Here is a 26577-nt window from a genome sequence, read left to right on the forward strand (position 1 = left end):
CCTGTAGTTTTTAATGGGAATTGAGCAGGCCAATTGCACGGGATTGGAAATAGCTCCCAAAAGAAAGCAGCTGCCAAGGTGGCACAATGCTAGCTGATAGGCTCCACGGGGACAAACGTACAACTGTAGGTGGGGTCTGCATACCTGTTTTTTTGTAGCTCCCAGACGCAGAGGCGTAATTTCTACCGGCAGCCTGTATTTTCAATGTCAGTGGAGCAGGCCAAGTGAGCAGGATTGGAGATAGCTCCATCAAGAAAAGCAGCTACTGGCTGATAGGCTAGACAGGGACCTAAGTAGCACTGCAGGTGGGGTCTGCATACCTGCTTTCTTGTAGCCCCCAGACGCAGTGGCGTAACGTCTACCAGCAGCCTGTATTTTCAATGGGAGCGGAGATGGCCAAGTGCACGGGAAAGACATAGGTCCCACTGGAAAGCAGCTGAAAAGGTGGCACAGTGCTGACGGATAGGCTACACAGGAACCAAAGTACCACTGTAGGTGTGATCTGCGTACCTGCTTTCTTGTAGCTCCTAGAGGCAGTGGCGTAGCTTCCTTCAGCAGCCTGCATTTTCAATGGGAGCAGAGCATGCCAAGTGCTCAGGATTGGAGATAGCTCCCACAGGAAATCAGCTGCAAAGGTGGCACAGTGGTGGCTGATAAGCTACACTGAGACCTGCGTACTTCTTTTTTTGGGCTCTGCGTACCTGCTTTCATGTAGCTTCCGAATGCAGTGTCATAACTTCTACCGGCAGCATGTAATTTTCAATGGGAGTTGACCAGGCCAAGTGCGCAGGATTGGAGATATCTCCCACAGGAAAGCAGTTGCAAAGGTAGCACAGTGCTGACTGATAGGCTACACAGGAACCAAAGTACCACTGTAGGTGGGATCTGCGTACCTGCTTGCTTGTAGCTCCTAGAGGCAGTGGTGTAATTTCCACCAGCAGCCTGCATTTTCAATGGGAGCAGAGCATGCCAAGTGCTCAGGATTGGAGATAGCTCCCACAGGAAAGCAGCTTCAAAGGTTGAACAGTACTGGCTGATAGGTTACATGGGAACCTACGTACTACTGTAGGTTTGGTCTGCGTACCTATTTCCTGTAGCTCTCAGAGGCAGTGGCATATCTTCTACCAGCAGTTTGTATTATTGGAATGGAAGCTGAGCAGGCCAAGTGCGCCAGATGGGATATAGCTCCCAAATGAAAGCAGCTGCAAAGGTGGACCTATGCGGGAACTACACAGGGACCTACGCACCTTTGTAGGTGCGATTAGCATACCTGCTTTATTGTAGGTCACAGATGCAGCTGGGTAACATCTACCGGCAGCCTGTATTTAAAACGGTAGCAGAGACGACGTGGGATTGGAGATAGCTCCCACAGGAAAGCAGCTGAAAGGTTTGCTGTACTTGGTCTGGGATGATAGTGATTTTCCACAGCAGCTCTTGCAGTGCTGTGCTTACTCTTCATACCAATATTATGACTACTGCTCACACAGCATCGGGGCTGTTCCTCCAGCATTCATTCCCCCACCTTCACCAATATCTGTGGGTTAGCACAATCTTGCAGGGACCACGGCAAGAACAGCTGACCCAGGCTGACCAAGGAGATTTTCCATACCATATGACGTCAGCTCAGTAATATAAACTGGGGGAGAGGAGCAGGAAGGGGAGGCGAGATTCATTTCTGGCCTTCCCAAAGCAACCGCTACGCGTACTGAAGCCCTGCTTCTCGGGAGGTGGCCGGACATCGCTGCTGATGGGATGTAGAGAGTAACAGCTTTATCTGCTTTTGCTTTGCTTCCCGCGCGCGCGGCTTTGCTGCTTATTTATTAAACTGCTTTTATCTCAACCCACGAGACTCCCATCTTATTTTCTCCCCTTCCCTGGCTTGCTGAGGAGGTGGGGGATAAAGCGGTGTGGTGGGCACCTGGCATCCAGCCAGGCTCAAACTACCACACTTGCCCTTACACTTGAGAGGAGCCGTTTCCAGAGACTACAAATTGAGGTCCTTTTTCCAATGTGGTGGGCACCTGACATCTAGACACGGTCAAACTACCTCAGCCTTTTTGGTGCCCAACATGGGGCGAGGTAATAGCAGTTTTACATTAAATGCATTGTAATTATAGTAAGCCAATGAGTGCAAAGTTCCTGTGTTGGTCAGGCAGCCTTGATGTAATGCAGCTTATCTTACACTTTGTAATATTTGGAGACATGATGCTACTAGCACTGACTCTGTGCTGCACTCTAACCTTGATAGCTTTGCTAAGTTGGCTGTATGATTTTGTGAAAAGGATGAAAGGGCCTGTAAACATGATGGTCCAAATAATAATAGCAAGTCTCATTCTATTACTGATGGATTTACTGTGCTGTGGGAGCTATCTTGTGGAGGTAGTGGGACAAAGCATCTCTTTCCCTTCAGCTCGGACTGATTTAGAATATTTTGTTATACAGTCTTCCCAGATCCTTAGTAACCCTTTTATGAGAGTTTTAATATTACTAATTAATATGGCTGGTATATTACATTTTGTGGAATCTGGACTCACCTGGGTATCAGAGAGGACAAATAGGGGATGGAAATATGTTAAAATGCCCCCTGAAGTGGCCAGTCCCTGGGTGGCAGGGTGTGTTGATTAATTTGGGAAGATTCCTAGGATGGTTATCACCTCCTGTAACCTGGGATTTTAAACCTGAAAATATAAAGAACCCTGCTTTACCGGCACGCCACCTGATAGAAGGGTGTCTTGTCTAACCCAATGAGGCCCATGAGGTTCAGGAACTATACTGGGGCCTAGTCTCTGCCTACCGAGCAACACTCTAGTCCTCTCAGAGAACCATGGTTGAAGTGGAAACTCAAATTGTATCTGAGACCACCATGATTGAGTCAGTCACAGTCCAGTCCTCTTCAGAGAACGATGGCAGAGGTGGAAATAAAACCTGTATCTGAGATCACCATGATTGATTCAGAGAATCACAGTAGTTGCCCCAGTAGTGAAAAAGAAAAAGTGGATAAGGAGATCAAGTCCATATCATCGATTATTAATGGCAGAAGAGGAATAATAGGAAAGGTTAGAAGAAGCAGCTGGTCCTTCAGTAAGGACATCAGGAGAAGGAGTGAAAGAAATCAAAAAGGAAATAAAAACTACTCGGTCCCTCACGTCATCAGAACCTAGAGATATGCGAAAAGATTATGTTAAGGAATCCCAAATCGCAAAAAACTTATCTACACAGGAATTCAGATAAGTGGGCACTTCATTATTATGCAGCGCCTGGAAAACACGAGGGATAGCTCCTCCATATGTACTTTGGTGTTAGTTACCGTTTTCAGGGTTTTTATAGGGCTCAAAAAAAAGAATCACATTTGCCAACACAAGCATGCATAAAATATCCATCTATCAATTTAGCCCGTCACCTTGATTGGTTGCCAACAAACACAAAATTTCAAAAATCACAGTGACTGGTCAAAAAAAAAAAAAAATCAGCCTCTTTGTTTTAGTAACAACTAAGGTAAAAGCTAAGGTAACCTTACAAATACATTTAGCAGGGTCTCCTAGCTAATGTAAAAGGTCCCTATCAGTTGCAGTATGTAACTCTTGCAGTTTGATCCTTATGTGATTCAAATGAATACTTACTTAATCAATAGGTGTTTGAGTTATTTGCAAGTGCTTAGCTAATTGACTGAACTATTACTAGGTGGTTAACAAGTACTAAAATAATTGTCTATCTGCAACAATTACAGTCCCCAGACAAGTGAGCGGATTGGTGCCTGGCTGCTCTGATATTTGGATAACGGGGCTGACAGTCAGCAATTGGAAGGTAGAGAAGCCCAACAGCTGGGATCTCTTGCTAGGGACTGGGGAATTGATAGAGGCATTGGAAAGAACAACTAAATTTGCCATGTTGAGAAAAGTGATTCAGAGTGCCCCAGCTACGTATTCTAATATCTTGGCAATGGTGTATTACCCAGACATGGATATACCAACAGTGGATAAAATATCTTCTTGGTTACAGAACTATGAAGAGAGCCTCTGCACCTCCTCACCAATGTGGGATAATGGCCTGACTGTGAGAACTGCCCCAAGAATTCGGTCATTCGACCAGGGGAAAAGGAACTCCTAGACACAGGAGTACACCACAAAATGAACTCTGTCTCTTTTTTTCATGGCCAAGGAGAGGATATGAGGAAATGGGATGGTGAACCCACTTTTAAGCTGGAAGCGCGTGTACGTGAACTAAGGGGGAAGACAGCTGTTAGAAAAGGACCACCAAAGAGGGCTGTAGGCATAGTAGCTGCCAGAACAAAAGAGGACAATCAGCAATCTCCAAGACATAGAAGAACTGCAACTACTTCCTTCGATGCAAATGAGGAAACTTCAGGTCTAAAATTGCAAGGATCAGATAGCAAATACTCTGATGAAGAACAGAAATAGAGGGCCCCTGCCTTCAGCCAGGAGGAAGAAAGGGATGACCGAATCTACTGGAATTTGTGGGTTTTATGGCCTGGCACATCAAACCCACAAAGGTATAAAGCCTTAGTAGTCAAAGGGGCACAGTGTACATAGATGCCACCAAGGTATAGAGGCACAGATTCTGTCTGGATCTCTGGAGTGACAGGGGGATGTGAAGAATTATCTGTCTTACAGGCTGAAGTGAGCTTAACGGGACAAATGGGAAAAGAACCCCATTGTGACTGGTCCGGAGGCCCCTTGTATTCATGGCATAGATTACCTGAGGAGAGGGTACTTCAAAGATCCCAAGGGGTTTTGATGGGCTTTTGGTATAGCCACTGTAGATACAGAGAAAATCATACAACTCTCCACTTTACCTGCCCTCTCAGAAGACCCTTTTGTTGTGGGATTGCGTCAAGTTCAAGAGCAATTGCTACCAGGACAGTGCACCGGAGGCAATATCGCACGAACCGAGATGCCCTGGCTCCCATCCGTGAGTTGATTCATCAACTGGAGTCTTAAGCAGTAATTAGCAAAACTCATTCCCCATTTGGCCTGTGAAAAAATCTGATGGAGGGTGGAGGTTAACAGTAGACTATCGTGGCCGGAATTAAGTGACACCACCGCTGAGTGCTGCTGTACCAGACATGTTAGAGCTCCAGTATGAACTGGAGTCAAAAGCAGCCAAGTGGTATGCTATGATTGACATCGCTAATGCATTTTTCTCAATTCCATTGGCAGCAGAGTGCAGGCCACAATTTGCCTTCACATGGAGAGGTTTCCAATATACCTGGAATCGATTGCCCCAGGGTTGGAAACATAGTCCTACTATTTGCCATGGTCTAATCCAAACTGTGCTGGAAATGGGTGATGCCCCTGAACATTTACAGTACATTGATGACATAATTGTATGGGGCAACAAGGCAGAAGAAGTTTTTGAGAAAGAGAAGAGAATAATTCAGATTCACACCTTGTACTAGTTTAATCCCAGAAAGTTTAAAAGTTCAGTGGTTAACTGTAGGCAGGCTGACCTTCCCGTTGTGGCAATTAGGATGTCATCCACATATTGGAGAAGCAGATGCTCTGGTCTTGGTGTCACTGTCTTTTCATTAGTCCAAAGTTCCAATTCTTTTTCTAGTTGTCTTCCAAAGATAGTCAGGCTGTTCTTGAATCCTTGGGGTAGCTGTGTCCATGTTAACTGCACCTTGTGTCCTGTTTGGGGGCTTTTCTACTTAAAAGCAAATAGTTTACGACTTTCCTTTTCCAAAGGGATATAAAAGAAAGCATCTTTTAAATCAAGCACTGCAAATCACTGATAATTTTCTCTCAGAGCTGTGAGTAAGGTACATGGATTTGCTACAACTAGACGTATATCTTTCACTATGTGATTTATGGGTCTTAAGTCCTGAATTAACCTATACTCTCCATTCAGTTTATGTACTGGTAAAATTGGAGTATTATACTCTGACTCACATTCTTCTAGAATTTGATATTTCAGAAATTTATCAATTAATACTTTTAATCCTTTTTTTGCCTCACGTTTTTTTGGATATTGTCATACTCTGACCAATTTTGCTTTTTCTTTTATTTCAATTTTGACTGGTTGTGCCAATTTTGATTTTCCTGGAATCTGAGTTTCCCACACTATTGAGATCACTGTATTCTCCAATTCCGGAGGTAAGTCTAGCACCTTTGCTTTTTCGTTTATCATCAATATTTTTCCTGTCTTTGATTCAGGTATTTTTAGTAACAAGTCTCCGTTTTCAAGGACAATTTGTACATTTAACTTAGATAAGAAGTCCCTCCGCACCAGGGGTATGGGACACTCTGGAACATATAAAAATTCATGTGTTATCACTTTATTGCCAAACTGTAAATTTAAGGGTTGCAAAAATGGTCGATTTTCCTCTTTCCCTGTGGCACCCACAATATTTGGAGTTTTTATTCCAAGTTTTCCTTTTTGGCTATTTAATACAGAAAAGGTTGAACCTGTATCCACTAAAAATGTAACCTCTTTTTCTCCCAGATTAATTGTAACAAGAGGCTCAGCTGGGTTCACCTCTGGTCCTCGTCAATCTATATATTCTCCCAAGACCATCAATTTAGCATGTTGACCAGCTAATTTAGGGCATTCATTTTTCCAATGTCCCTCTTCCTTGCCAAAAGCACATTGATTAGTTCCAAGGCGGGTACTGCCAACTTGTCCTCTTCCCATTCCTCTCATCCCTCCTCCAATAGAGCTTTGTCCCCGTCCTTGATTTGAAAATACAGGGGTCCTATTCACTACTGCAAGTAATTGTCTTTGTTTCCTTATCTCATTTTCTTTATCTCTATTATTATAAACTTTCCAAGCTACTTCCACTAATTTGTCCAAATTTCGTATATCTGTTCCTTGCAACTTTTGGAGTTTCTTTCTAATGTCCTCCTGTGATTGTCCCAGAAATATTAAGGCTAGTTGTGCCTTAGTTTCTTCGGCTTCAGATTGCAAGTTGGTATATTTACGAACTGCTTCCTTCAGCCTTTCTAAGAATGCTGTTGGGGATTCTTTCTTCTCCTGTCTCACATCATATAGTATAGACCAATTTGTAGTTTTGGACATGGCATTTTGGACCCCATATATAATCCACTGTTGGTACCTTTTCAGTCTCTGCATATGATCATCCCTATTCGGACCCCATTGTGGGTCCCCTGTAGGGAAATTCTGATCTATGGTACACCCTACTGTCCGAGTACGGACATCTTCTGCCTGCATTCGAGCAGTTCTCAAAACCATAAGAGTCCATAAGAGTATCTAAAATCACCTGTATATCGTCCCAATCAGGATTTTGAGTTTTCATTATCATTCCCATTATTCTCCCCACTTTACCAGGATCCTCTCTATAAGGACCAGTTGATTCTTTCCATATTATTAGATCTGAGGGAGAGAAGGGCACTTTTACATACACTGGTCCATGTTGCCCAACTCCCTGTCTGAAGGGGCTATCAACCGTCTCCCCTCCTGTGTTTTTAGAGGAGTTATCAAATGAGTACGCTGTCTTGTTCTCCGGGATATAGGTGGAGATGAGTCTGAGTCTGATTCCTCCTCCTCTCTCGATCTACTACTATTTGGGCGGGGACCATCAGGTCCTAGTGCCGGTCGCCCGGCTGGGCTATCAGCCTCAGAATCTGATTATGATGGAAGAGGGGGATATAATGGAATAGGAGCTATGGATGCAGATGGAGCTATGTCCAATTCCGGCTCCGTATCATCATGCTCCTTTTCCTTTTGTTTTCTAGCCAAATGTTTACAGCAAGTTTTAGTAAGAGTACAGGCAGAATAATTCTCTTTAGCCTTCATCATTTTATGGTTAATGGCATTTGGGTACATGCCTGCTTATCTAATTTGCATTTCTTTTGCCAATCCGTTTTTTCTTCAAGGTAAAAGAAAAGATGTACATATGGGACCTCATTCCATTTTCTTCCCCTCTTACAGAATAACATTAATTGCATAATTGTATTATAATTCAAAGTCCCATTTAAGGGCTACTTTTCCCCACTATCTAAATCATACAACAACCACGCATGATTAAAGTACCCTATAAGTTGGTCTTTGTGAAAATCACCCTTAAATTCCTTCCAGTGTGCTAACAAACAACCAAGGGGTGAAGTCTCAGGTACTTTGTTTTCCATTTCAAAATCCTTTTAGTAACAAATACTTTCTCAACAGTCGTTTCGTTCATTCGCTTCGCTTTTCTCTGGCTGCACCCCTCGTGGGATCAAAAAAACACAGATCAAAGCTCCGCACTCGCTTCGTGCGCAGTTGCACAGTCACACACACATAGAAAGCTCACAACACAATATACAATAATATACATATATGTACACAAAACAATATACAAACCAATGTACAAATCAATGTACAAACTAAAATAAATAGGTACCTTTACCATATACTTATGTGGGCTGACTTATACCTATTACCAATATCCAATTACCAATATCAGCCCTGCGATCACTTCGTCTGACGTACAGGATGCAATACCAATGCCAACCCTGTAATCACTTTCGCTTACGGGTGGTGGGTAATACCAACATGAGAATCCTCTAGCCCAACCAAGCGGAACTTTCGCTCCGTCTTACTGGCAGGCTACTTTGGGCGTTACCTGGGCCAAAACAAGCGGGGTCTCCGACACATCGACTTACTGGCTAGTTTACCAGGTTCCACCCCCAACCAATTAGAAGTGCCTTACCACTCTAGGGAACGTTGCGATGAACTGTAAGGGTCGCAGGTGATGGTCCTCCATGAGAATCCCTCGGTGCACGCTGGAGTTCGATCAGCATCCGATCCTGTCCAGTCTCACTCGCAAGGTCCCAACTGGGTTGCCAAAACTTTTCACGGATCCTCAATCGCGAAAAATGTATCTACACAGGAATGTAGATAAGCCAGGCACCTCTTTATTATGCAGCGTTGGAAAACATTGGGGATAGCTCCTCCATACATGCTTCCTTGTTAGCTACCATTTTCAGGGTATTTATACAGCTCAAACAAAAGAATTACATTTGCTAACAGAAGCATGCATAAAAAGTCCATCTATCAATTTAGCCCTTCACCTTGATTGGTTGCCAACAAGCACAAAATTTCCAAAATCACAGTGATTGGTAAAAAAAAGATACCTGTCCCTTTTTTTTAGTAACAACTAAGGTAACAGCCAAGGTAACCTAAAGAATACATATACCAGGGTCTTCTGGTTAAGGTAACAGCAAAGGTAACATAACAAATATATTTACCAGGTTCTCCTGGCTAAGGTTACAGCTAAGGTAACCTAAGAAAAGCATTTACCAGAGTCTGCTAGCTAAGGAAACAGGTCTCTATCAGGTGTGGTATGTAAATCTTGGAGTTTGATCCTTATGTGATTCAAATGAATACTTACTTAAGGTGTTTGAATTATTTGCAAGTGCTTAGCATTACGAAGTAAGATAGGGGATGTGGTATATCCACTCAATGTCATGTTTCTTTGCCCAGGAGTTTATGAGATTATTTTGAAAATGAGTCCCATTGTCTGATTCAGTTCCTTCTGGAGTACCATGTCACCACAAAACTTGCCTTTCAAGACCCAAGACAGTATTTCGGGCAGTGGCATGATTTACAGGGTATGTTTCCAACAAACCAGTAGCTGCTTCCACCATGGTGAGTATATAACGCTTGCCTTAGTGTGTTTGTCTTAGCAGTCCAACATAGTCAATTTGCCAGGCCTCACCATATTGAAAACCCAGCCATCGGCCTCTGTTCCAGGGAGTCTTGATTCCTGTGGCTCGCTTGATTGCAGAATATGGTTCACATTCGTAGGTGACCTGTGTAAAGGCTTCCATGGTCACGTCCACCCCTCGATCACGAGCCCATCTATATGTTGCATCTCTTCCCAGATGTCCTGATGTTTCATGGGCCCATTGAGCTATAAATAGCTCACCTTTACGCTCCCAGTCTAGGTCTTCCTGAGCTACTTCAATTTTGGCAGCTCTGTCTAGCTGTTGATTGTTCCATTGTTCTTCAGTGGCACAGCTTTTGGGCACGTGAGCATCTCCATGACGTACTTTCAGAGTCATGTTTTCCACCCGAGTGGCAATGTCTTACCATAATGCAGCAGCCCAGATGGGTTTACCCTTGCGCTGCCAGCTGATCTTCTTCCATTGCTGTAGCCATCCGCATAGGGCATTAGCCACCATCCAGGAGTCAGTATAGAGTACTGACCACTTCTCTGGTTCTGCAATCTTTAGAGTTAGTTGGATGGCTTTCACTTCAGCAAACTGACTTGACTCACACTCTCCTTCAGTGGCCTCAACAACTCGTCGTGTGGCACTCCACACAGCAACTTTCCACTTACGACGATTTCCTACCACTTGGCAGGATCCATCAGTAAATGGATATTTCATTATACGGTGGTGCCTCTTGGGCACAAGCTACTTTTTCAGGCAATGCTCAAAAATCTCTGCCTTCTCGCTAGTCGATGATCTCTTCCAGGATTCCTGGGCAATTAGATTTCCCCAGCCGAGATCTTTGTGTATTCAACGCCATCCACTTACTCCATGTAGCACTGGTTGCATGATGTATAGAAGGGACTTTCTCTTTGAACATTACGTGTAGCACAGGCAGACATGGTGCCAAGAGGCGGTAAGCTTCAGTGCCAATGACTTCTGAAGCAGCTCGAAGTCCCTCATATGCTGCCAGTATTTCTTTTTCAGTTGGGGTGTAGTGGGCTTCTGATCCTTGATATCCTCAGCTCCAAAACCCTAATGGTCGACCTCGGGTTTCTCCAGATGTTTTCTGCCAGAGGCTCCAGGTGAGACTATGCTCTCCAGCAGCAGTGTAGAGGATAATCTGCACATTTGGTCCTGTACGGATGGGCCCAAGGGCGACTGAACGAGCTATTTCCTGTTTAATTTGTTGAAAAGCTTGTTGTTGCTCAAGGCCCCACTCAAAACAGTTCCTCTTTCTGGTTACTCTAAAAGAGGACTCACAAGCTGACTAGAACCTGGAATATGCATCCTCCAGAATCCCACAAAGCCCAGGAAAGCTTGTGTTTCTTTCTTATTAGTAGGTTGAGACATAGTTGCTATTTTATTCAGAAAATCCAGAGGCACATGTCGACGCCCATCTTGCCATTTTATGCCCAAAAACTGGATCTCTTGTGCAGGTCTCTTGATTTGTTTCTTCTTACAGCAAAACCAACTTTTAGGAGAATCTGAATTGTTCTCTTCTCTTTCTCAAAAACTTCTTCTGCCTTGTTGCCCCATACAATTATGTCATCAGTGTACTGTAAATGTTCAGGGGCATCACCCATTTCCAGCACAGTTTGGAATACACCATGAAAAATAGTAGGACTATGTTTCCAACCCTGGGGCAATCAATTCCAGGTATATTGGACACCTCTCCATGTGAAGGCAAATTGTGGCCTGCACTCTGTTGCACACGGAATTGAAAAAAATGCATTAACGATGTCATTTGTATCATAGCACTTGGCTGCTTTTGACTCCAGTTCATACTGGAGCTCTAACATGTCTGGTACAGCAGCACTCAGTGGTGGTGTCACTTCGTTCAGGCCACGATAGTCTACTGTTTACCTCCATCCTCCATCAGATTTTTTCACAGGCCATATGGGACTATTAAATGGAGAATGAGTTTTGCTAATTACTCCTTGAGCCTCCAGTTGATGAATCAACTCACGGATGGGAGCCAGGGAATCTCGGTTCGTGCGATATTGCCTCCGGTGCACTGTCCTGGTAGCAATTGGTACCTGTTGCTCTTGAACTTGCAGCAAATTGTCCTTGAAAACGGAGACTTGTTACTAAAAATACCTGAATCAAAGACAGGAAAAATATTGATGATAAACGAAAAAGCAAAGGTGCTAGACTTACCTCCGGAATTGGAGAATACAGTGATCTCAATAGTGTGGGAAACTCAGATTCCAGGAAAATCAAAATTGGCACAACCAGTCAAAATTGAAATAAAAGAAAAAGCAAAATTGGTCAGAGTATGACAATATCCAAAAAAACGTGAGGCAAAAAAAGGATTAAAAGTATTAATTGATAAATTTCTGAAATATCAAATTCTAGAAGAATGTGAGTCAGAGTATAATACTCCAATTTTACCAGTACATAAACTGAATGGAGAGTATAGGTTAATTCAGGACTTAAGACCCATAAATCACATAGTGAAAGATATACGTCTAGTTGTAGCAAATCCATGTACCTTACTCACAGCTCTGAGAGAAAATTATCAGTGATTTGCAGTGCTTGATTTAAAAGATGCTTTCTTTTATATCCCTTTGGAAAAGGAAAGTCGTAAACTATTTGCTTTTAAGTAGAAAAGCCCCCAAACAGGACACAAGGTGCAGTTAACATGGACACAGCTACCCCAAGGATTCAAGAACAGCCTGACTATCTTTGGAAGACAACTAGAAAAAGAATTGGAACTTTGGACTAATGAAAAGACAGTGACACCAAGACCAGAGCATCTGCTTCTCCAATATGTGGATGACATCCTAATTGCCACAACGGGAAGGTCAGCCTGCCTACAGTTAACCACTGAACTTTTAAACTTTCTGGGATTAAACTAGTACAAGGTGTGAATCTGAATTATTCTCTTCTCTTTCTCAAAAACTTCTTCTGCCTTGTTGCCCCATACAATTATGTCATCAATGTACTGTAAATGTTCAGGGGCATCACCCATTTCCAGCACAGTTTGGATTAGACCATGGCAAATAGTAGGACTATGTTTCCAACCCTGGGGCAATCGATTCCAGGTATATTGGAAACCTCTCCATGTGAAGGCAAATTGTGGCCTGCACTCTGCTGCCAATGGAATTGAGAAAAATGCATTAGCGATGTCAATCATAGCATACCACTTGGCTGCTTTTGACTCCAGTTCATACTGGAGCTCTAACATGTCTGGTACAGCAGCACTCAGCGGTGGTGTCACTTAATTCCGGCCACGATAGTCTACTGTTAACCTCCACCCTCCATCAGATTTTTTCACAGGCCAAATGGGGAATGAGTTTTGCTAATTACTGCTTAAGACTCCAGTTGATGAATCAACTCACGGATGGGAGCCAGGGCATCTCGGTTCGTGCGATATTGCCTCCGGTGCACTGTCCTGGTAGCAATTGCTCTTGAACTTGACGCAATCCCACAACAAAAGGGTCTTCTGAGAGGGCAGGTAAAGTGGAGAGTTGTATGATTTTCTCTGTATCTACAGTGGCTATACCAAAAGCCCATCAAAACCCCTTGGGATCTTTGAAGTACCCTCTCCTCAGGTAATCTATGCCATGAATACAAGGGGCCTCCGGACCAGTCACAATGGGGTTCTTTTCCCATTTGTCCCGTTAAGCTCACTTCAGCCTGTAAGACAGATAATTCTTCACATCCCCCTGTCACTCCAGAGATCCAGACAGAATCTGTGCCTCTATACCTTGGTGGCATCTATGTACACTGTGCCCCTTTGACTACTAAGGCTTTATACCTTTGTGGGTTTGATGTGCCAGGCCATAAAACCCACAAATTCCAGTAGATTCGGTCATCCCTTTCTTCCTCCTGGCTGAAGGCAGGGGCCCTCTATTTCTGTTCTTCATCAGAGTATTTGCTATCTGATCCTTGCAATTTTAGACCTGAAGTTTCCTCATTTGCATCGAAGGAAGTAGTTGCAGTTCTTCTATGTCTTGGAGATTGCTGATTGTCCTCTTTTGTTCTGGCAGCTACTATGCCTACAGCCCTCTTTGGTGGTCCTTTTCTAACAGCTGTCTTCCCCCTTAGTTCACGTACACGCGCTTCCAGCTTAAAAGTGGGTTCACCATCCCATTTCCTCATATCCTCTCCTTGGCCATGAAAAAAAGAGACAGAGTTCATTTTGTGGTGTACTCCTGTGTCTAGGAGTTCCTTTTCCCCTGGTCGAATGACCGAATTCTTGGGGCAGTTCTCACAGTCAGGCCATTATCCCACATTGGTGAGGAGGTGCAGAGGCTCTCTTCATAGTTCTGTAACCAAGAAGATATTTTATCCACTGTTGGTATATCCATGTCTGGGTAATACACCATTGCCAAGATATTAGAATACGTAGCTGGGGCACTCTGAATCACTTTTCTCAACATGGCAAATTTAGTTGTTCTTTCCAATGCCTCTATCAATTCCCCAGTCCCTAGCAAGAGATCCCAGCTGTTGGGCTTCTCTACCTTCCAATTGCTGACTGTCAGCCCCGTTATCCAAATATCAGAGCAGCCAGGCACCAATCCGCTCACTTGTCTGGGGACTGTAATTGTTGCAGATAGACAATTATTTTAGTACTTGTTAACCACCTAGTAATAGTTCAGTCAATTAGCTAAGCACTTGCAAATAACTCAAACACCTATTGATTAAGTAAGTATTCATTTGAATCACATAAGGATCAAACTGCAAGAGTTACATCCTGCAACTGATAGGGACCTTTTACATTAGCTAGGAGACCCTGCTAAATGTATTTGTAAGGTTACCTTAGCTTTTACCTTAGTTGTTACTAAAACAAAGAGGCTGATTTTTTTTTTTTTTTGACCAGTCACTGTGATTTTTGAAATTTTGTGTTTGTTGGCAACCAATCAAGGTGACGGGCTAAATTGATAGATGGATATTTTATGCATGCTTGTGTTGGCAAATGTGATTCTTTTTTTTGAGCCCTATAAAAACCCTGAAAACGGTAACTAACACCAAAGTACATATGGAGGAGCTATCCCTCGTGTTTTCCAGGCGCTGCATAATAATGAAGTGCCCACTTATCTGAATTCCTGTGTAGATAAGTTTTTTGCGATTTGGGATTCCTTAACATAATCTTTTCGCATATCTCTAGGTTCTGATGACGTGAGGGACCGAGTAGTTTTTATTTCCTTTTTGATTTCTTTCACTCCTTCTCCTGATGTCCTTACTGAAGGACCAGCTGCTTCTTCTAACCTTTCCTATTATTCCTCTTCTGCCATTAATAATCGATGATATGGACTTGATCTCCTTATCCACTTTTTCTTTTTCACTACTGGGGCAACTACTGTGATTCTCTGAATCAATCATGGTGATCTCAGATACAGGTTTTATTTCCACCTCTGCCATCGTTCTCTGAAGAGGACTGGACTGTGACTGACTCAATCATGGTGGTCTCAGATACAATTTGAGTTTCCACTTCAACCATGGTTCTCTGAGAGGACTAGAGTGTTGCTCGGTAGGCAGAGACTAGGCCCCAGTATAGTTCCTGAACCTCATGGGCCTCATTGGGTTAGACAAGACACCCTTCTATCAGGTGGCGTGCCGGTAAAGCAGGGTTCTTTATATTTTCAGGTTTAAAATCCCAGGTTACAGGAGGTGATAACCATCCTAGGAATCTTCCCAAATTAATCAACACACCCTGCCACCCAGGGACTGGCCACTTCAGGGGGCATTTTAACATATTTCCATCCCCTATTTGTCCTCTCTGATACCCAGGTGAGTCCAGATTCCACAAAATGTAATATACCAGCCATATTAATTAGTAATATTAAAACTCTCATAAAAGGGTTACTAAGGATCTGGGAAGACTGTATAACAAAATATTCTAAATCAGTCCGAGCTGAAGGGAAAGAGATGCTTTGTCCCACTACCTCCACAAGATAGCTCCCACAGCACAGTAAATCCATCAGTAATAGAATGAGACTTGCTATTATTATTTGGACCATCATGTTTACAGGCCCTTTCATCCTTTTCACAAAATCATACAGCCAACTTAGCAAAGCTATCAAGGTTAGAGTGCAGCACAGAGTCAGTGCTAGTAGCATCATGTCTCCAAATATTACAAAGTGTAAGATAAGCTGCATTACATCAAGGCTGCCTGACCAACACAGGAACTTTGCACTCATTGGCTTACTATAATTACAATGCATTTAATGTAAAACTGCTATTACCTCGCCCCATGTTGGGCACCAAAAAGGCTGAGGTAGTTTGACCGTGTCTAGATGTCAGGTGCCCACCACATTGGAAAAAGGACCTCAATTTGTAGTCTCTGGAAACGGCTCCTCTCAAGTGTAAGGGCAAGTGTGGTAGTTTGAGCCTGGCTGGATGCCAGGTGCCCACCACACCGCTTTATCCCCCACCTCCTCAGCAAGCCAGGGAAGGGGAGAAAATAAGATGGGAGTCTCGTGGGTTGAGATAAAAGCAGTTTAATAAATAAGCAGCAAAGCCGCGCGCGCGGGAAGCAAAGCAAAAGCAGATAAAGCTGTTACTCTCTACATCCCATCAGCAGCGATGTCCGGCCACCTCCCGAGAAGCAGGGCTTCAGTACGCGTAGCGGTTGCTTTGGGAAGGCCAGAAATGAATCTCGCCTCCCCTTCCTGCTCCTCTCCCCCAGTTTATATTACTGAGCTGACGTCATATGGTATGGAATATCTCCTTGGTCAGCCTGGGTCAGCTGTCCTGGCTATAGTCCCTCCCAAGATCATGCCCACCCACAGCTATTGGTGAAGGTGGGGAAGGGAATGCTGGAGGGACAGCCCTGATGTTGTGCAAGCGGTAGTCATAATATTGATATCAACAGTAAGCACAGCACTGCAGGAGCTGCTGTGGAAAATCACTACCATCCGAGACCCACTACACAAGGTATCAAAAGAAAAAGCTCAAATAGCAGCCAAACAGTGATATATTTGAGGCTTGACATTTCAAAAGGAGAACTGAGGCTGGGGACAAATGGAAAGGAAGTGATTTGTGCTATTCTGGAACCACACACTGTGCACGAGTTGCGGGCATTTTTGGGAATGACAGGATGGTACAGACTCTGGATCATGGATTATGGTCTTATAGCCAAACAGTTATATGAAGACCAAAAATCTATCCCTTTTACATGGCGCAAATAACATCAGGAAACTTTCCGGAAGCTTAAAATAGCTCTGATGACAGCCTCAGCCTTAGACTTGCCAGATCTAACCAAAGACTTTCAGTTATTTCTTCATGAACGACTCTAGGAGTCCTGATGTAGGAACTAGGGAGCTAGAAGAGATAATTGGGATATTTTTCCCAAAAAATGGACTTGGTGGGCAAGGGATGGCCTTCTTGCCTGCGAGCAGTAGCTGCCACTGTCACACTGATCCAAGAAGCAAGAAAGCTGACCTTGGGAAGGACTATTACAGTCTATGTCCCACATATGGTAACCACACTCTTGGAGCAAAACGGGCAACATTGGTTATCCCCAAGCCCAGTGATGAAATACCAGGCAATTCTCACGGAGCAGGATGATGTAGTTTTGAAAACAACTAACCTTCTACATCCTGCAGTGTTTCTGAGTACTTCACAGGAAGAGCAACAACTGGAACACAACTGTGTTGCAACCATTGAACATAAATATTCCAGCAGAGAGGATTTGAAGGATGATCGTCTTGAAAACCCTGTGAATGGGAACTGTTCACAGATGGCAGCGGCTTCGTCGTGAATGGAACTTGCCACGCGGGATATGCGGTAACAATTGAAAACACGGTAATAGAAGCAAATGCGTTTCACGGAAGAAAGAACTGATTGCATTGAAACGTACTTTGGAGTTAAGTAAAGAAAAATTAGTTAGTATATGGACTGATTGAAAATATGCTTTTGGAGTAGTCCATGTCCATGGCACCTAGTGGAATGAAAGAGGACTACTGTCCTGCCAGGGAACAAACATTAAGCATCAAAAGGAAATCTTGCAACTGCTAACGGCAGTGAGGAACCAGTTCAAGTGGCAATCATGCACTGTAAAGCACATCAGACACGGAACTCAAAGATAGTAAAATAGCACAACACACAGTCTCACAAATCGCAATCATCCTCACCAGAACAGTAGCGCTATCTAAGGAGCCACCAAAATATTCAGGGGAGGATGAGAAATTGGCTAAGTTACTAAATGCAGAGAAAAAATTCAGAAGGTGGTGGACGACAAATACAGGTCAGGTAGTATTGCCTCCCTTAATCATGAGAGAGATTATGAAAACAAAGCATAGGAGGTGTCACTGGGGTGCAGAAGCTATGACTCAGCTTCTGAAAAGAAGTGTAATATCAAAACAAATGTTGGAAATGGCCAAATCAGTAATTTTGAAATGTGATTTTTTTTTTAAAGCACAATCCAATAGTACAAAAAGGGTACAGATGGGCACAAAAAAAGAAAAACTGGAATGGGACGAGGAGATTATTGGCAAATTGATTTTACAGAATTACCTAAATGCAATGGATATAAATATGTGTTGATTGGGATTGACACCTTTTCCGGATGGCCAACAGTCTTTACCTCTGGAACCAATAAGACTAAGGAAACAGTTGAATGGCTCCTGCAAGAAATTATTCCAAGGTTTGGAGTTCCATTTGGAATATCTTCAGACAGAGGACCACATTTTGTGGCCAATGTGGTACAAGAGGTAAGCAAAGTCCTAGGAATTTCCTGGGATTTACATGCCCCTTGGAGACAGCAATGAAGTGGAAAAGTGGAAAGAATGGATCAGACCCTAAAAAGACAAATTAGAAAAATTTGTCAGAAGGCTAAAGAAAAGTGCCTCAGACACTTACACTTGCATTGCTACAAAATAAGGGTGAAATCTCGAAGTGGAATGTCAGTAAGTATGTATGGAAAACCCTATGAGGTTCCTGAACCAAATCCAAACATGTATGTGATGGGAAAACAAGATGTGTATAACTATTTGCTTCCTCTTGGAAAAAAAACTCTGAACAGTCTCCCAAGTGCAGTAGTGTGGAATCGACCTCTAACTTTGGAAAAATCCAGTACACAACGTTCTTTATGTCTTCATAAAGACCTGGAATGAAGAACCTCTGCAAGGAACGTGGAAGGGACCATACCAGGGGTTGCTGACCACCTTCACTGCAATCAAGATTGCCAAATCAGATGTCTGGATCCACTACACTCAGGTGAAGAAGACACCATCAATCCCATGGAAGTGGGAGAGTTTTAGGAAATCTTGAGATATTGAAGTTAACTCTGAAACATAACTAAGTTTTTGGTTTTGGTGTTTTTTCAGTCTATTGTGGTGGAAACATGGATCAAAATTGGAGGGTCAAAACAATTTGTTTTGAATGTGTAGGCCCATCCACCAGTCCAAACAGCAATAGACTCGGAACAGGTAATGCCAATACCAGGAAATTAGGTAAGACATGAACACACCCTGGATAGATAAAGTTTTTGAGAGACTGGGTCTGGACCTAAAATCCTTGATAAAGTCTCTGATTGAAATACTTCTGCTATTGATTATAATGTCTCTAGCAAACTATTTGGCATATCGTTGCATCAAAATAGACGTAATACAAAGAACACGATGAAACAATAGAATCTTGACAGCATTTTCAAGAGACAATGATTGGTTCAAAAGTGATCCACCACCATATGACAATCATGTTTTTTTTATGGAGACAACAGAAATACAAGTGTGAAAGTATTGGACTGTGATTAACAATACTTTCAAAAGGGACGAAATGTTACAGATATACAATTATTTTGGTTAAAAACTTATCATCACAATAAGTAGTCAAGCACTTGTTAATCACCTAGTAATAGTTCAATCAATTACCTAAGCACTTGCAAATGATTCAAACACCTATTGATTAAGTAAGTATTCATTTGAATCACATAAGGATCAAAGTGCAAGAGTTACATACCACACCTGATGGGGACCTGTTACCTTAGCCAGGAGACCCTGGTAAATGTATTTGTTAGGTTACCTTCGCTGTTACCTTAGTTGTTACTAAAACAAAGGGACTGTCATCTTTTTTTTGACCAATTACTGTGATTTTGGAAATTTTGTGTTTTATGGGAAAAAATCAAGGTGAAGGGCTAAATTGATAGATGGATATTTTATGCATGCTTGTGTTGGCAAATTCGATTCTTTTGTTTGAGCTGTAGAAAAACCCTGAAAATCGTAAGGTAACAGATAAGTTTTTCGTGATTGCGGATCCGTCAACATACGGGATTTGAGATAGCTCCCTCAGGAAAGCAGCTACAAAGGTGGCACACTGCTGGCTGATAGGTGACACAGGGACAACAGAAGGTGTGGTCTGCATACCTCCTTTTTTGTAGCTCCATGATGCAGAGGTGTAAATTATTCCAGCAGTCTGTATTTTCAATGGGAGCTGAGCAGCCCAAGTGCACGGGATTGGAGATAGCTCTTACAGGAAAGCAGCTGCAAAGGTGGCACAGTGCTAGCTGATAGGCTACATGGGGACCTACGTACCACTGTAGGTGGGGTCTGCGTACCTCCTTTCTGGTAGATCCCAGACTCGGTGGCGTAATTTCTACTGGCAGCCTGTAGTTTTTCAATGGTAGCTGAGCAGGTCAATGATGTGGGATTGGAGTTAGCTCCCAAAGGAAAGCAGCTGCAAAGTTCGCTCAGTGCTGGTTGATAGACTACACGGGAATTAGCATACTCTTGTAGGTGGGATCTGCATACCTGCTTTCTTGTAGCTCCCAGACGCACTGGCGTAACATGTTCAGGCGGCCTGTGTTTTATTAATGGCAGGTGAGTAGGCCAATGAGGCGGGACTCTAGATAGCTCCCACAGGAAAGCAGTTGCAAAAGTGGCACAGTTCTGGCTGATAGGCTACATGGGGACCTACATACCACTGTAGGTGGGGTCTGCATACCTCCTTTTGTAGCTCCCAGACGCAGTGACGTAACTTCTACTGGCAGCTTGTATTTTCAATGGGAGCTGAGTACGCCAAGTGCACCGGATCTAAGATATCTCCCACAGGAAATCAGGTACAAAGGTGGCACAGTGCATGCTGAAAGTTTACACGGGGACCTACGCACCACTGTAGGTGGTCTCTGTGTACCTGCTTTCTTGTAGCTCCCAGACACACTGGAGTAACTTATAACAACATCCTGTATTTTTCAATGGGAGCAAAGCAGACCAAGTGTGCACGATTGGAGATAGCTCCCACAGGAAAACAGTTGCAAAGGTGTCACAGTGCTGGCTGATAGGCTACATGGGGACCTACGTACTACTTTAAGTGGGGTCTGCATACCTGTTTCTCGTAGCTCCCAGATCCAGTGGCGTAACTTCTACTGGCAGCCTGTATTTCAAATGGGAGCTGAGCAGGCCAAGTGGGCAGGATAAGAGATAGCTCCAACAGAAAAGCAGTTGCAAAGGTGGCACAGTGCTGACTGATAGACTACACGGGGACCTATGTACCACTGTAAGTAGTCTCTGCGTACTTGCTTTCTTGTAGCTCCCAGAAGCAGTGATGTAATTTTTACGGACAGCGGATATTTTTTCAATGGGAGCTGAGCAGACCAAGTGTGTGGGATTGGAGATAGCTCCCAAAGGAAAGCATCTGCAAAGGTGGCACAGTGCTGGCAGATAAGTTACATGGGGACCTACGTACCACTGTAGGTATGATTCTGCGTACCTGCTTTCTTGTAGACCCCAGACACAGTGGCAGAATTTATACAGGCATTCTTTATTTTAAAAGGGAGCAGAGCAGGCCAAGGGCGTGATATTGGAGATAGTTCTCACAGGAAAGGAGTTGCAAAAGTTGCACAGTGTTGACTGATAGGGTGCTGAAGATGACGGGAGACAAGCCCACCCTGTAGTGCAACAAGTCTCAACTTTATTTGCAAAGATACAGCTCTTTTATAGATACAATAATCAGGCTCATACATATTGCAAAAGCTAAGCTCATCATTGGTTCACAATTACGTACAATCCCCCCCCCCCATTTCAACATACTTTGGATGCTTGTGGCTGCTCAACCCAAATCAGGCTCCTGATTTTCTCATCCTGTTATCATACCACTCTCTTGCTCTCACGGCCTTGAGCAGGAGTCCAGTAGCTTATCGCTTAGTGCTTACTGCCTAACCAGCTGTATTCTATCATGTCCTCTTTTCTCTAGCCAAGTCTCTACAAAACTCCCCACATTTCCCCCGTTTTCTTTTTGGAAAATGGTATTAGCCTGCCACATCCTCTCAAATGTTCTTTCTATTGTCTGTGGGCTAATAAAAGTCTATGGCAGCTCTATTTTTTAACACCGCATGATTTACACTTCGAACATCAGCTGTTAACATACCAATAATTTCTGAAGTTTAATTGACCTCGTCCTTAATCCAACATCCTAACTGTTTAGCCAAATTCATGGCCTTATTGGCTGCTGCTCCTGGCAAAAAGGGTGGCAACTATGACTTGCTTCAATTCACTCCAAAATCGTGGGAGATCAATATTAGTACAATCAAACTCATAATAACTACGTTTTTTGCAAGAGCTGTTATCATGGTTAGCAAGCTGCATTAGCGCGGTTAAGTAAGGGTGGAATAAAGAGAGTTTCCCCAAATAACAGGGTCCACCTGGGGGATTTACTGGTATTCCATTCCAGGCCCTTTCTCCACAGGTTAAAAATATAACCGTGGGTAATTTCTTCATTGATGTGATACTAGAGCCATTACAGCTGGAATACGATTGCTTAAATACCATTTCTGACTTCAAAGAAGAGTCTAAGGTGGCCCAATATTTTCAATTTCTATTAAAGTCGTGGATATCCCGTGACATAAAACTTACCCAATTTTCCCCCAGTTCCATTAATACCAAAGCTTGCATTGGCACTTCCAAACAGATCTATTTCCTCAGGGGGTGAGGCTAATGTGGTATTAAAAGACTTAATTATCTTACATTGATGTTTCTCATCCTAATTGTGCTTAGTCCCGTTCTATTACACAAGGTGTTATTATCTATTAATCCACAAAGTTCCTCCAAATTCCACACGGGCAATCCTATCAAACATGTTTTAAAAGGATTAGTAACCCCTCCCAAACTAAGACAAAGAGATGATTGACCAGTTTGATTAGCAAAGGTTATCCAAATATTATCTCTAGGCTGATTAAAATGCATCAAACTGTTAGCAATGATAGTTATACTAGAAGCTATGGTTATAACAAAACATTACATTATTATTCATTAAAAATCGCTATATTTCTGTTATATAACCTTCAGTCTTTTGATTGTTAGCCAGTCCTCCAATGACTGCAAGACGAGGGTGTATTTATTCTTCAATCTCTTCCTGTCCTTTTTCATCAGATGATTTGATCTTTGCAGCTTCAAGGACAGCTCTTGTCCACTTGGCTGGCACCCAAATGGATCCTGTATGAGAATCAACACACAAATACCCACGTCCCCAGTATAATACTTTGGCCAGAGGCTGCTATATCCCTGTTTTAGGGTCACGATATTTAACCCGTATTTCTTTCTTTCTCTCCTTTTGTGCCTTTGGATTATGATGTATTATTGCAGGTGGTAGCTTCTGTTCCCCAAACACACACAGGTGGTTCATAACAAATAAAGCCTTTAACAATTTCATATGTGGGTCTTTAACATCCCCATATTTACCAAGATATCTTTTTAGAGTCCCATTAGCTCTTTCTATTATGGCCTGTCCTGTGGGGGAATGGGGAATCCCTGCTACATGTTTAACTCCCCATTGCCTCATAAACTGTTCTATGCTTTTACTTATATAGGCTAGCCTCTTGTTTGCCTTTATTTTCTGAGGAATTCCCATTGTTGCAAAACAACTATATAAATGACGCTCCACATGTATGGCCCTCTCCCCTGTCTGTGCTGTTGCCCAAACGAATTTGCTCCATGTGTCTATGGTTACATGCACATCTTTCAGTCTTCCAAACTCTGCACATGAGTGACGTCCATCTGCCAAACTTCAACCCCTTGTTTACACCATGTGCTCACATCTGCCACCACCAGCACCTCCTCTCACTCCACCCCGTGCCCACCTCTTCTGTACCTTTCACCTCTCACGTTACAACCCGAGATCTTCCGGACGCCTACCACATCTCCCGTTCCCTATGCTCGATGACTCCAGTGTCCTGTGGCACGGGCTGATACATAACGTGTCTGCCCAGCACACATGCTAGCTGAGTCAATTGCAGGAAGATATGATCAGGTGCTGGTCATGTTCCACTTCACTATTCAATCTTGCCAATAGTTGAGTGACTCCATCTTGATCTGCATCACAGCAAGCACTCCGAGAAACACATCAATCTGCAAGAGAGACTCAGTAGACCATTATACTCATATCTTCTACACCCCATGCTCTCCCCCTCCCTAAGACTAGTGTGAGGGATACCGTGGCTCAATGCATGGGGGTAGCTGGTATGTCCATGACCCCTGCGGGCAGCCTATAACTCAAATTTTACTAACAAGCATCAGACCTCCATAATCAGCAGCAAAGCCAGCGTGTTTATAGTACTTCTAATTGGTCCTTTCTCTAAAAGCCAGCTGTAGTTTTCTGCGAGAAGCCTTGCAGTTTCACACGCTGCCTCAGCCTCCTCCTTGCTCCAAGTTGTTATCTCGTAGGTATTTTTGCTTCTTCGTTTCTCATAGTAGAGAGCAGCTCAAAGACAATCTGCACATTAGTTTTAGCAACTCATGCCTGGTAAGCTTCTTCTTATACACTGAAAAAAAAAAGCACAGCTGACAAACAAAGTTATTATACTTGTGCTAAAGGTAAAATCTCTAGCAGGTCTATGTTGCAAAGTTGTATGGCTAATACTGCTTACATTACTAATCAAGTCTTCTAATGTCATTGAGGTTTGGTTACTTTGTTTGCTAGGCCAGTATCCTAATTTGCATAGCTGAGTTAATAAAGCAGATACTCTTACACCTGGAGCAAATATACTAGTTGCTATTATTGCCGAGGGAGACCAAAGGTAACACGGTCATCACATTCGCCAGTAAATGCATGCACAAATTGTTTTGGACAATGATGTTTCTAAATCATTGTGTGATTAGGCATCAACTTGTCTCAAACTGCACGGTCCCCTTTGTAATCTCGAGGGTATCCCAGGCCATGCCTGGTCCCCACAGATCAGAAAAATTCTCTTTGATAACTGTACAGGCACAAGACTAGACCTGGATCTTTTTGGTGAAGTATAATTGCACCAAGATGTTGTGTTCTTATACACGCCCAGGATGGGATACACATTCTGTCCCAAATGTTTTGGTATTGCTGGTAAAATTAAACATAACACAAAAATCCATCTTTATAGATCCCAATAATTCTAACTCCTGTGGCTCTGTTGTTATTATTGGCAACCATGAAATGATCAAATCCCAGCTGTCAACTTTGCCATTACCCTTAACTAAGGGATTTGTTTTTAATGCATTTGATACAGGCATTGTGCCACATCTGATGGAACTCCCACCAAACAGGTAGAAAAAGGATTATCTGGAGTGGCCATTGATAAACATATTGTAGACTGATTGATTGCTTTGGCCAGTGTAAGCCACATGTTTTGCTTGGGTTGTTGAAATTGTCTAAAACCATTTACTACAATCATTTGAAGCATCAACATAAACCACCTTTTAGCTTCTCAATGCCAAAATGTTCTGTTCTTCCAAGTTCCATTCCCGACACCCAAAACGCCCTAGAAAGCCTCCACTGTAAGAAAACCACTGTTCATCATCACATCTACAGCAAAAGGCATAACATCACGACCAACAGTTTCCACATTCTTTGAGGCAAGGGATTGAGGATGGGGGTCCGCGAGGGCTGGGGCCGACGGTCTCGGCGCGGTGTGTGGGGGGGCACCAGAGACACTGACCGGGCGCGGGAAGCGGCTGCGCGGCGGCGGCTGCGGATGGAAGGGGCGGGGGGAGTCTGGCTCACTCCGTGCCGTCCCCGGCGCCGGCGGCGCAGTCGGTATTACGCTCTCCCGTGTTTTCTTTTTCTTCCCCCGCGTGCCCGATGGTGCCCAGTCTAACACGGGGTCGCGCTCCCCCACTCTCCTCTGATCATCCTGCGCTGCACCCCCACCCGACTCCGCCCGCTCGGCATTCCCCTGCAAGTCGTCCCAGGGGTAACTCGACGGGTTGGGCTCGAATGGGAAGCAGCTCTCCCGCGGGGGCTCTGCTCCGAAGACCCTTCGCCTCCCTGACTTTGCAAAAACTCTTGTGTAGAGAAGAACCTTTTTCTTTTTTCTCGGTATCATCCACCTCAGCGCCGCTCCCGGCGCTGCTCTCAACCCCTCTCCCGGCGCTTCTCCCGGCGCTACTCTCGGTGCCTCTCCCAGTTCACTCTCTGCCCCAGGGACAGGCTCACTAAGTGGCGGGGGGAGAGGCGGGGGCTCTTTAGGCCGGCACTCTCGTTCCCCAGGAGGGGCTGATGGCTCATATGGTTCTCGTACCCCATCCGTGCCTTCAGGGTCATTTTCTACACGCGGGGGGGGGGAGCACTACTTTTGAGACGGTAGGAGCCAGCGAGGTGGATTGGAACCAGTCATACTCAGTTTTTATTCTTACTTTGTGCTGCTGATGCGTGCTCAGCAGCCTTCTTTTCTGCCTGATGTTGCAACAACTCATTATGCACTATCTTCCAAAGCTTCCCTAACTTTTCAGCTATCTTATCATCCTCCAGGGTAGCCTCCCACAGCAAATCCCCAAATTTACGCCATTCACTCAATTCATGCACTGTATGTGGATTCTGAAACACTCCCTTAGCATACCCATAAGCTAACAACCCTGGTAGTTCTTTTTGCAGATCTATACCCTTTATCTGCCGCTTCTGCAAGAATGCAGTAAATAAATTATATGCCGCTTGCCTTTCCATACCTATTTGTCAGCGCGCTGTTGCAGCCCTTCAAGGTCCGGCGGCACGTATC

Source organism: Colius striatus, chromosome W (assembly GCF_028858725.1).
Source record: "Colius striatus isolate bColStr4 chromosome W, bColStr4.1.hap1, whole genome shotgun sequence".
Lineage (NCBI taxonomy): Eukaryota > Metazoa > Chordata > Aves > Coliiformes > Coliidae > Colius > Colius striatus.